General features: G+C 45.7%; 1 long non-coding RNA gene across 1 annotated transcript; it reads left to right on the top strand.

The window, feature by feature from the left end:
* Positions 1-9,239: 9,239 nt before the first annotated feature.
* LOC143998289 (uncharacterized) lies at positions 9,240-9,685 on the top strand. The gene is made up of 3 exons (XR_013277829.1): positions 9,240-9,283; positions 9,415-9,522; positions 9,611-9,685. It is a non-coding gene; the product is annotated as an uncharacterized LOC143998289 (long non-coding RNA).
* The last annotated feature ends 452 nt before the right edge of the window (positions 9,686-10,137 follow it).

The raw sequence follows: 10,137 nt of genomic DNA, 5'->3' as shown, positions 1-10,137 counted from the left end.
CTGTCTCATAACCCAATTGGTGGGAAATGGCCTTATATAAAGAGGCAACATCTGCTGTTACCAGTAGATAAGTTGATTTCCACTCCAAGGATTGCAAAACATTAATAACATGTTTCGTATCCTTCAAAAAGGAAGGGGTGCCCATCACCAGTGGCTGTAAATAACAATCAATATATTTCCCTACATGGGATGTTATCGAATCAATGCCATTGATCATGGGCCGACCTGGGGGATTAGTCAAGGACTTGTGAATTTTTGGCAGTGAGTAGATGACTGGCAGCCGAGGAGCCAAGGGTACCATGGATCCATGATCAATGGGGAATAGGTATCAGGATTTGAAACAATCTTGACCATTTCCTGTGCATATATCTCTCTATCCAAAATGACAATGGCCCTCCCTTTGTCCGCCGGACGAACCACTATGTCCTTTCTCTTACATAGTAGATCTAATCCAATTTTTAAATCCTGTTGAGGTAAAACTGGTTTCATTATTAGATCATTAAGATCCTTAATTACCAGATCATGGAAAACATTTATATTAGGTGCCGTATTATTGGGGGGGGGGGGGTTGAAAAGTGGCACATTTGACAGGCCAGAAGGGACAATCATTGTCGATTCCCTATGCAGCTGCCTAGTAGGATCACTCATGATGTACCTCTGAATATTCAATTTACGTGTATACCTTTGAATGTCAATAAAGGTCTGAAATCTATTAAGATTCCTCAGTGGTGCGAATTTCAGACCTTTACCAAGGGTCACCAACTCTTCCTTGGACAACTCTTTGGTGCTGAGGTTAATGATACCACTTACATCCACCTTCTCTTTGGGGGGGAAGATGCCTCCCCCTCTACATCCTCTCTTATGTCCCCATTTCCTTTGTGCCCCCCTCCCCCCCGAGTACCCTCCCGAAAAACCTGTTGGTAGTGATTTCCTGAGGAAGATTTGTTATATGGGGGGAGGAGCCAGTTGATTACTAACCAAACTTAAACCCCTTTCCATTTCATTAGCAAAGGGTGCATATCTATTGGAAGTGTCCACCCTATAATAATTGCCTTAGTCCCTCACATCCTGAGAGTATCTCACATTATTGCTACCGGCATTGCCACAAAAAGTTTTTTTTTCCACCCTGTCTCCAAGGTGAGGGTGGACCCCTGAATGGTGATTGTTGATTATAACGGTAGCTGGAATTTCCACCACCGTCATGTCCCCCATTGGGGTTAGGATAATGGTGACTGGAATTCCCCCCACCATCAATTCCCCTTGAGGTTAGGGTATGGCTGTGAGACATTCTCCATAAATACTGCAAAGAACCTTGTGGATACTGAGGAAAAGGGTGATTGCAGTTGTTACCGCCATCTGAGGGAATACCAACAGGGGGCAGCACACCCCGGTCATCCAAACATGATGGTGGAACAGGACTGGTTATAGGTACAACCTGCCATTTAAAGACCACATTTTTCTTGTAGTCTTTCTTGTCCCTATTGTACTTCTTCTTTTTAGCTTTTTGTTCAGTTTCCTCCTTTATCAAAACATCTTTTAATAATTCAGATTTTTGTGTATATTCGGACTCCTTTTTGAAAGGGATAAGTTTAGTTTTAATTGTATTAATCGCAAAATCCAGCAAGACCAGTTTCCTAGTTTTCTTAGCAATAAGAAATTTCATTTTTTTGCCTGTGACGAAATGATCAGCAGGTAGCCACGTCCACACGTCCTGCGCATGAGCGATCGAAATTTAAAACCACATACAGGTTTTTTATCTGCTAGCAATTTTATTTTTCGTTTTCAACGCTGTTTGTATTTTAAACGATATCTGTACATTGGGGACTCGGTGGCATCCATTTTACAGCATCTGACTTTATTCACTAAAGAAAAACAAATTTTGGTGTTAAAACATATTACACGAAGGGGGCGTGGTCTTGACATGCGGCGGTGAGGACACTTCTTCCCCGCGCCCCAGCGCTGACCCCGCAAGAATAGCACTTATTCACCGCACGAGCACCTATACCTCACCGGAGAAGATGGGTGGGAGAACCGGCAAGTCTCTGCTGAAGAAAGGTGCATTCGAGGGCTCCATTAAAAGATTCCTGGCCGACCCCGAAGAAGTGGGGGACCTGGATGGCTTAGGCCGCTCTCCACGGGAAGTGAGCAATGGTGTAGGCTCCGCCCACTGCCACAGGCCAGAGCCCAGACACCGCTCCCTGGCCTCATCTGTGGGCTCAGAGGGAGAAGGGAGTGGGTCCAGACATTCCGAAGTGGCGGCCCTGGTGAGTGGACTCCCCAACAAATCGGAGCTGGCGTCAATGCTGCTGTGGCTCGAAAGATCCATTAAAAAAGATCTTTCACAAGTACTGGACAGGTTGGAGGAGATGGAGCAGCGGCTGGACAGACACACGACCACAATCAGGTCACTGCAGGCAACCACCCGCTCACTCGCCATCGCCCACAGGACGGCCCTCTAGAAGATCGAGGACCAAGAAAACCATAATAGCTGATACAACATCTGTATCCGGGGGCTCCCGGAGGCGATGGGAGACGAGGATCTCCTGCCAACTGTGAGGGGCATTTTTAATGGGCTATTGGGACTGGCTGCGGAACATCCCTTGAAAATAGATCGCGTGCACAGGGCTCTCCGCCCGTGTAACCTCACAGCGGAAATTCCACGCGATGTGATATGCAGGGTGCATTATTTTGAGGAGAAAGAGCTCATCATGAAGAAAATCAAAGAGGCTCCCATCTTGGACTTTGATGGTGCATCGCTCTCTTTTTTCCCTGACTTGGCCAGGGAGACCCTGGAGTGTCGCAGGGCTCTGCGTCCTCTGACTGAAAAACTGTGCACAGCTTCCATCAACTATCGCTAGGGATTTCGAGAAGCCCTGATTGCACAAAGAGATGGGAAAACAGCAGTCCTCAGGTTCCCAGAAGATCTGGAAAAATTCTGCATGGACGTCAACATCTCTCCACCGGAATTACCTGGCTGGCAAGACGGCATCCCACCTCTCACCAATAATTCAGAACCAAAATGGCAGAAGGTGAATCGTAAACACCACACCTCGGCCTCCAGGTCACCGGCCACGCAAGGTTAAAGTATACATCAGATGGTACCAACCTGTCCATCTTCCCAATTCGCTGTTCCTGCTTCCCTTGATCCGCAAGTATAAACTTTTCTTTGCTTTAATTACCCTAACTTACTACCTTGGTGCCATTCATGGGAGACTTGTTAAATTGTCTATTTTCAAATAGGATATCACTGACAGTTAACTGTGGGTTCCCCCCGGGACCGATATCTCACAGCCTCAGGCACAAGGTGTTTCAGCTCTGAAAAAAGTTGAGTAGTGTTCTCAGTTTCTATACTTAATACATAAACTTAGTGCTATATTATAATGGTGAACTTATGCTTCTTTCCTTTTATTTAGGGTGGGCACTGGGTCTGCGGTTCCTACCGTATTCGGTGTCAGTCAACTGATGGCTGACCCCGTTCGCCCCCTCCAAGGGGGGTGTCGGCGGGCCCCTGCCCCTGAGTCCCTGTCGCTTTTGGGGCGGTGGGTCCGGGGGTGGCTGCCCGCGCAATTGTGCTCTTGCTGCACCGCAGACAAATGCGTGCACTTGCTGACCACAATCCAAAATGGTCTGTGATGAATATGCTACAAGAGGTTACTTGTAGGCTATGGTTTTTCTCTCTATACTTTCCATTCTTTTTCCCCCTCTACTCTCCTCTCCTCCCTCCCTGCTCCCTATCCCTCCTGCCTCTGGTCCTAATCCTTGGGAATTTGCCATATGTTGAACCCTTCTACGGATCCCCATGGCTACTGTGACTCTAATATCCCTAAATGTGAGAGGTCTCCATGCACCAGGTAAGCGGCATAATTTATACCGAGAACTGGGCCGCCTGCAGGGGGACGTTGTCTTCCTGCAGGAGACCCACCTCACACATACCACCTTGGTGAAGCTATTCTCTTTGCAGTGGTACTATAGTCTATCGGATGTTTATAAAGCAAAAGGAGTGTCTATTGGGCTCCGCAGGGGAACCTCATTTAATTTGGAATCTATGCTGAGCGATCCTAATGGATGTTTTCTGTTCCTTAAGGGTAGCCTGGGTGGATTGCCTTGCATACTGGCGACCCTATATGCCCCTAACCGTGATCAAGCTACATTTATCCAGCTACTCTTAAAAAACTGAAGGACTTCGCCTGTGGATGCATTCTCCTCGCAGGAGATTTCAATATCCCTGTGGAACCATGCCTTGACACGTCCCAAGGAAAATCCTGTATTCCTCATAAGCGGCTGTTATACATACGTAAATGCTTATTTGATGCCCAGCTGATGGATGTATGGAGGATAATGCATCCACAGACGAGAGATTATACCTACTTCTCCGGGGTCCACCAATCTTACGCTAGAATAATTTTTTTTCTTCATAGATCACCACCACCTATCCCTTCTTATGAGTTCTGGGATTGAAACGTCAACTATATTTGATCACGCCCCGATTTTGCTTACATTAAAAATACCCTCTATGCCCCAAAAAATTACCAATTGTAAACTCAATGAGAATCTTATCAGTGAGGAGGCAGACAGACTAAAAATGAGTGAGGAATTGATGCATTACTTTACAGAAAATACCCACCCTGATATATCACCAGGAGTACTTTGGGAGGCCCATAAGGCCCACATGAGAGGCAAATTTATAGAACTAGGGGCTAGGCGGAAGAAAGAAAGCACACACTTTCAAACTAAGTTGATACGGGAAATTAGTGTTCTCGAATTGCAACACAAAGCTAGCCTGTCGCAGGCTACATTTCATACCCTAACGTTAAAAAGGAGGAACTGAAGACCCTTTTCCATGGGGAGCGGAAGCGCTGTGCCCGCTTGGTGGCACAGCGTTTCCATGAAGGGGGAAACAAACCGGGCAGACTTCTAGCATGTTCTGTGCAACAGAAAGAAACTATAGCTTTCATAGACAAAATTAAGACAGTGTCCGACACTCTCGCATATGAAACCTCAGACATAGCCAGAGTTTCAAGCATTTTACCAACACTTATACCCTGTTTCCCCTAAAATAAGACCTAGCCTGATTGTCGGTGTTGGCTGCAATATAAGCCCTACCACCCAAATAAGCCCTACCCTGTTTCCTCAAAAATAAGCCCTACCCTGAAAAGAAGACCTACAAGGACTTTAACTAGGGCTTATTTGGGGGGTAGGGCTTTTATTGCAGCTATCACCGACAATCACACTAGGTCTTATTTTAGGGGAAACAGGGTACCATGTCTCTCAAACAGTGACGGACTTGGACACTAGGAGGACTCTGATTAGTGAATACCTTCAGCAGGCCAACCTACCCAAACTTAATCCAGACTCCCTTGCTACACTGGAAGAGGAGTTTTGCATCGCGTTGAAGGCCATGGCGTGTGGTAAGGCACCGGGGCCAGGCGGCTTTACTGCTCTCTACTATAGACCTTGTTGCCTCGCCTCGCCTCCTACGCTAATGGGAATTCAGCAGGGGAGTCCCTCAGACCAGAAACCCTCCACGCACACATTACGGTGATCCCCAAGCCTGGGAAGGACCCTAGTTTGTGTGGGAGTTACCGCCCTATCTCTCTTCTAAACATAGACGCTAAAGCCGCGTACACACGGGCGGACTGTCTGGCCAACTAAGTCCGTCAGACAATCCGACGGACAGTCCGTCCTACTTTTGAATTAACGGACTTGACCACACACGATGAACAGACAGTCCGTTGAAAGCTTGCGCGATGACGTGTACAGCACGTACGACGGGACTAGAAATAGGACGTCCAATACACAGCAATGCAACCTTTCGCCGTGTAAATCCTTTCTGAGCATGCGCCATACTTAGTCCGTCCAACTTGCCTACTCACGAGCGGACTGTCCGCTGAAACCAAAGTTGGACGGACAATATTACGGAAATTCCGAAAGACTTAGTCCGCCAGACTGTCCGCTGAAAAAGTCAGCTGAAGCCCACACACGAGCGGACTGTCCGCTGAAATGTGTTTCAGCGGACTAAGTTGGACAGACGTGTGTACGCGGCTAAAGTTATACGCTAAAGTCATCGCAAATAGACTCTTACCCTTAATCCCGCGTTGGGTTTCCACAGATCAGACAGGGTTTATCCCGGATAGGGAAGCCTGTGACAATGTCCTACGCACCTTCTCCCATTTGGGAAATGGCCCATCTCTCTTCTCCTATATTTCCGCCCTTTACAACTCCCCTACTGCCCAAATACGCATAAACGGCACCTTAAGCAACCCATTTACACTTTATAATGGTACGCACCAAGGCTGCCCCCTCTCGCCGATCTTATTCGCCTTATCCCTGGAACCCTTTCTCTCAACAATCAGGCACAACCCAAACATCCATGGTATCACAATTGGTAATCTAGAGCATAAACATGTGGCCTATGTGGATGACATTTTGTTTTACATACAACAACCCCTGATCTCCCTCTCTAACCTGATGTTAGCCTTCTCACAATTTAATGTCATATCCAATTTTAAAATGAATGTGTCCAAGTCGGAAATTCTAAATATCTTGATCCCTAGTAGGACAGTAGCTCTCCTCAAAGACTCTTTCCCATTTAGCTGGAAAAAAAACAAAATTAAGTATCTAGGTGTATATCTCACCTCTAAACCAACATCACTCTTTCGTGCAAATTTCTTGCCCCTTCTTAACGCAATCAGAGTAGATCTACAAAGATGGTCCCAAGTTGCACACTCTTGGTTGGGAAGGATTAGCATAGTGAAGATGAACATCCTACCCAGGCTGCTATTCCTGGTTCAGATGCTACCAGTTGGTATTCCTGCTGGCTTCTTTTCAATAATCGATTCACTGATTGGCAGATATGTTTGGATCAGAAGACGTCCCAGATTGTCTCGAGCTCTGCTTGCCAGACATAAACAGCTAGGGGGCTTGGCCTTACCCAATATTAAACATTACTTTTTGGCTATAGTAATGAATAGAATATCGGACTGGAAGTACCACAAGGATTCTAAAATGTGGGTTAATCTTGAGTTGTCACTCAGTGGCACAGATCTCTTTACCCAAATATGGATCCCTAAGAGACATAGAACTTTGGCTGCTACCACCTCACCACTCACACATTTGTGGACTCTTTGTGTAAGAAACACAACTGGCCACATAACTCCCCTATTATGCCACGAACTGGTCATAACTACTTCCCACCTGGAAACAGAGACCCTAGAATACAAACCTGGAGACTGGGCACTATGCCTCTTTTGCATCAAGTTACAACTCAGACAGGAATTGTACCCCTGTCTCAATTACTATCCAATTCAGTGGCGACACCCATGGATCAGTGGACCTATGGCGGCTTTTGTCCACTCTCTCCCGAAACCGCTATGTTCTACAGCTGAGCTAACACCTATTGAATCTGCCTTTTTGGGAAGAACAGCCGGTGGAGAGACCAATATCCTTTTTCTACCAGGCACAACAGTCTCTGTCAATCACAGGACATCCCTCTTTCCTGGCCAATTGGGAAAAGGACCTCCATAAGGAGCTGACGGAGGCACAGAAATCTACTATCCTGTCCATGGCCCACATCTCTTCCATGGCCTCTAAAATGGCGGAAGTGAATTATAAGCTGTTGACAAGATGGCATTACACCCCAGCGGTACTACACAAGACGTTTCCACAAACATCACCCCTATACTGGCGGGGATGAGGAGATCAAGCCACACATGCCCACATTTGGTGGTAATGCCCGCTCATCTGCCCCTACTGGTTAACTATTCTATACTGGGTAAAAGAGATCCTAGGCTATGAGATACCCAATGACCCATGGGTCATACTCTTCCATTGTATAGGCTCACCAGCAGGAACTTATAAAAAATCAATAACACCACATTTGCTTAACGCAGCAAAAGCACTTATCCCACATTATTGGAAACAAACAACCATACCCTCCCTACGTCAATGGTTGTCGGAGGTAGACCTCACATATCATTTGGAAGATCTCACTCCCTTCGGAATAAGTCAGATCTGGTGAAGAAGATGTGGTCCTGCTGGTTCGCCTTTAAATGTACATCTGTATATACGGACATTATGTCTCAAACTGGGTGAGATATGGTTCTAGTGGCACAAAAAACATATTACACGATTTGGAGCACTTTTTATTTTGTATGAGCCTTCATGCTGGCAAATATTTGGGAAGTTTACGGTGACTGATCACCTGAGCTGCGGAATCTGCAGATAGGGGACACCCATTTTTTCACATCTGGTCGCCTGGAGCCGGAATTTGTGACATTATACGTGCTGACTGACCTCCCTTAAACAGGGGGTCGCTGATGATCTGGTAAGCCCCCATCTTATTAGTGGTGATTAAAGGTGATGGGTCCCACGTGATCAAGTATATTATTTTTATTCAATCAAGTCACACTATCTGTTGGATTTTTTTGATAGTTCTATGGACATTTAATTATGATTTATGGACTCGCATATGAATACATTTTTATTAATTTTTTATTGCACATTTACTGTTAATATTGATTTCGTTTGAATGCCACTTTAGTTTTGGATTGTCACCATTTTTGCACGTTTCACTTGTGCGATTATTTAATCATTATTTATTGAACAAGCGCTGCACTTTATTTATTTTTATTTTTTTATTTCCCTTTATTTATAATCATGTTTCCTTTGTTTTTTTTTTCTCTTTTCAGATACCCTCATTTTGATTATTGCTGACTTGCCTGCTGTGTTTTTATCTGCCTCCTTTTTCCATGACCCCCACCAGAAGGCCCAGATGTTCAAGGGTGTCTGGCCATGGTGTGGCTGTAGGCGGGAGGGGTCAACCTTCCTCCCGAGGACGGCAGACATGGATGTCCCCAAGCCTGGAGTCACCAGGGGAGGGTTCATCCAGGCAGGCTACAAGGCGTTTGCCACCATTCTCCGAGGAGGAAAACCAGGTCCTGCTGGCCAAATATTTGGAAAAGCGCTGTGAAATCTGGGGACTGGGCACCTCCCGCACAGGGGCTCATCAAAGAGACCGCCTGTGGGAGGAGATTGCTGTGGCAGTAAGTGCAGTGGGGAAGCTCACATACTGCTGCTAAAGTCCAAAAACATATAAATTATCTGGTGGGGCATACCAAAAGGTTGCTGGGCAGGTGGACTCGTGATGGGTATGTAACCAGGCAGGGTGTGGCTCCATCTCACCTGAGCCAACTGAAACCATATCAACAGCAATTGCTGGCCATCATCAGTCTGGATACTATTCTTGGAGTTGATTCTCATGATGACACTGATGCTATCCAGCATGGTAAGTAAAAATGACATGTACCATTTTCCATGGGAGGGAGGTTGCTTGTTCATGTATAATGCTTTATGCAAAGTGTCTCTTGATGAGGAAATATGATGAATTTCTCTAAACTTTATGTGCTTGAATTTTAGCCCCTTCAGCAAGTCCTGTGTCATCCAACCCTGCTAGCTTCTCTGTCCAGCAGAAACGTGGTGAAGAGGCCCACACAGGTACGGATGTTGAATCTCAAGTTCCTCCTGGTAAGTAATCAAATGAGCTCTACTTTGTTTCTTTGCCAAAAATACAATAGGAAACTATAATTTTCTGCCAAAATATATGTCTTCACAGCAACACACCAGCAGGAGGAGGAGGCAGCAGCGCCAAGCCCCATCCCGCTTCAGGGAAGCCAGAGGGAAGATCTAGGTAAGATATTTTAAGAAGCTGGCTACATTTATGACAAACATCTTTTTATGGGAAAAGGATATTAACAGAAAACAGTGTAGGCATAATTAAAAGAACAGCATAGTGGTTTGTGGGAGGCTAACAAATGCAGAATCATTCCCAAATATATCAACCACATAATGTTAACTGGCAACACACCATATGCTTGTAGATTTAAACACGTTTTGTGGTGGGGATTAGTTAGGTGGGTGCTCCTGCTTAAGATCCAGAATAGACTACATGGCTTATACAATGGGGTGTCCTGCTAGCAAGATCTCCATTGCAAAGCACACACTCACACATATATTGAGGGCAAAGGCCTCTTTACCACTACACTGATGTGTTTGTGATGGTTTGCCAGTGTCAAAATTAGCATTTTAAGCCTCTGCCAAGCTAGGTCCAATTCAACTATTTGGCCACATGTTTCAAGTATC

The sequence above is a fragment of the Lithobates pipiens genome, unplaced genomic scaffold (assembly GCF_037356315.1).
Source record: "Lithobates pipiens isolate NorthernLeopardFrog02 unplaced genomic scaffold, aLitPip1_a1.2 Scaffold_19, whole genome shotgun sequence".
In the NCBI taxonomy this organism is placed as follows: domain Eukaryota; kingdom Metazoa; phylum Chordata; class Amphibia; order Anura; family Ranidae; genus Lithobates; species Lithobates pipiens.
Note: the sequence above shows the minus strand (reverse complement) of the source record. Positions and strands in the feature narration are given on the sequence as shown.